The sequence below is a fragment of the Pinus tabuliformis genome, chromosome 2_2 (assembly GCF_031772625.1).
Source record: "Pinus tabuliformis cultivar Carrire ecotype Pingquan chromosome 2_2, CPIR1, whole genome shotgun sequence".
Classification (NCBI taxonomy): domain Eukaryota; kingdom Viridiplantae; phylum Streptophyta; class Pinopsida; order Pinales; family Pinaceae; genus Pinus; species Pinus tabuliformis.
The window spans coordinates 1,033,044,241-1,033,046,893 of record NC_142300.1 but is presented as its reverse complement, the minus strand read 5'-3'; the positions used below and the strand labels follow the sequence as shown (position 1 = coordinate 1,033,046,893).

The 2,653-nt window shown below is 33.0% G+C and overlaps 1 pseudogene; it reads right to left on the bottom strand.

Annotated features, from left to right (window-relative positions):
* Positions 1-1,388: 1,388 nt before the first annotated feature.
* Positions 1,389-2,275, bottom strand: LOC149196879 (ricin B-like lectin R40G3 pseudogene; annotated as a pseudogene).
* Positions 2,276-2,653: the final 378 nt, after the last annotated feature.

Here is a 2,653-nt window from a genome sequence, read left to right as displayed (position 1 = left end):
AGGATTAGTGAACACGCAGCTGACCTAAAGCATAGGAGATCAAAGTCTTCAGCTTTAGCTGAGCATGCAGAAAAAACCAATCATCATGTTTGTATTGAAGATGCTAGTGTCATTGCTAGGGTTTCTCAATTCCATCATCGGAAAATTAGGGAAGCTCTGGAAATTGAAAAGAGGCCGAGCAATCTCAATAGAGAGGATGGTTGGAAAATCAGTAGATGTTGGGTCCCTGCTCTCTCTTCCTAGTCGCTTCCTTCTTTTCCACCCCTCCTCCTCCCCTCCCATCGTTTCTGGTCTCCTTTTTTTTTATTATTATTATTATTATTATTAGTATTATTTTTAACCTAATATTTAATTATTTACTATTAAATTATTATTATTATTATTATTATTATTATTTTTAACCTAATATTTAATTATTTACTATTAAATTATTATTATTATTATTATTATTATTTAACCTAATATTTAGTTATTTACTATTAAATAAATTATAATAGTAGTATTATTAATAATAATTCATTTAAATTATTATTATTTATTATTTATTTATTTATTTATTTATTTTTCTATATATATTTTTATTTTATTTCTAGGATTTTATTATATTTATTTTTATTTTTATTTATTTGTTTTATTTTATTTTATTTATTTATTTTTATTTTTATTTTTGATTTTTATTTATTTATTTATTATTATTATTATTATTATTATTATTTATTTATTTATTTATTTATTTTTAGTTTCTATGTATTTATTTAATTGTTAACACCCTTTTAACAACCAATTAAATTATATTATTTGTTTATTTATTTGGTCCCATATTTCAACTAACTTCATATTAAATTATTTTATTTATTCATCCTTTTTCGAGGTTAGGACCCTATTCCTTTCTAGCTGTTGGCCTAGCTAGCCGTTGGAGACTCTGCTCATGCTATTTAACATGCAAAGCTGGATCTGGTTCTTCAACTTGTCCTGACGATGAACCACATTGGCTGGTTCGAAACGCGTCGACAAATGATAGATCTTGTGATTTATGCCGAAAAATCTCTCATAAATTAAATAACTTAACAAATATATATACAACAAATATTATAATTAACAAATTACATGAATAACATTATAAACATTAAATAACAAGCTCATACAACATATTACAATTAAAAATATAACAATTAATAACAAATTACAATTATATTAATATAATTAATATATTGTAACAACGTAACAAACGTTACTAAAAATATGTAACTAAATCAAAACAATAACAATATGTAACCAAAATAAATCCAAATCAAAATAAATGCAAACAACCGTAAACACAAAACAAGACGCATAACTAGTGAATTAGCAGGATTGAAGGGATATGGAGGTTTTTTCGTCGAGTCTGATTATCTCCTTTCTTCCTCCATTCGTCGAGTTTTTTTTTTCTTCCAGAGCTGATTATCTCCTTTCTTCCACGACCAAAGGACTACAGGGTTACCATCTTTGATTCCTCCTGATTTCTTATCTCCATGAAAAGCATCCAAATTCAAGTGAATATTGTTAACCAGTTGTATTGTTCTGAACCCTTGCCCCATGTCACCACTCGTGGTCCAAAGAATAGTCTCATCAAATTTGTTTGGCTCATATCGCGTCAAGAGAACCGGTTGGGTTTCTCCAAGTCCATGCTTCAGGGCCTGACCGGTTGCCTTATTGACCAGAGAAAACGAAGGATAGCTAGCCTCATCCTTCACTTTGGTGCTGTATGTCTCATCCATCACCCATTGTTGGGACTCGTCATTGGGATTCGCATGGACCAAAACGGTAGAGCCATCACGGATCGCGAGCCAAAAGTCGGGATTAGCCTTGGTTAAAACCCTCACGACCTGTCCCCGCGGCAGAGCGAGCTCGCGTCCAGGCCGGCTAGGCCCGTAGCCAGGCAGCGCGATCGGTCCCTCGGAAGTCCCACAGCTAGGTCGCGGGAACGAATCGGAGGGAGTGTCATATTCTGGTCTCTGAAGTGGACGATGAGATTCGTGGTGGACGACATGCCCAAATCCCTGATGAGCACGATAGTCTTCTCCTTGTGAAAGGGGTTGGTGAGCATGATGTTCTACCTGGGAGTAGGGTGAAATTCTGGACTCGGTTGAAAACCATGATGATGGTGTTCGTGTTCGCGGCATTCTTCTTCATGATCTTTATGGTGGTGATGGGAGTGGCGGCCGGATGGAAATTCCATCAAGTTAATTACGGGTGGCTCTCAATCGATCCTTTCAGTAGCCAAAAGCAGAGAACGCAGAAAATCCACAATTCGGGTAAACAAATTGGACAGTTGGACCGTTTTGTTCAGGCAGCACCAATTTCTTTTAATCATGCAGAGGGTGGTTGACAGATCTGGTGACAGCCACTAAGAACGATGAACAGATTTCTACAAGATGATATTTCAAGCAGATTTTCAATTAAATTTCCAGCAAGATTTTTTATTTTTGTTATTTATTTTTATTATTGGTTTTGAACTAAAATTCAAAATAAAAAAAAAACTAGATTTTATCTAAATTATTTTAGGATGAATTTTTTTTATTTTTTTTTGTTCATTCACAAATTTTTTTATTGTCATGTCACATATCAATTTTTTAGCAAGAGTATTTTTATTTGAACTCAATCAATAGATTTT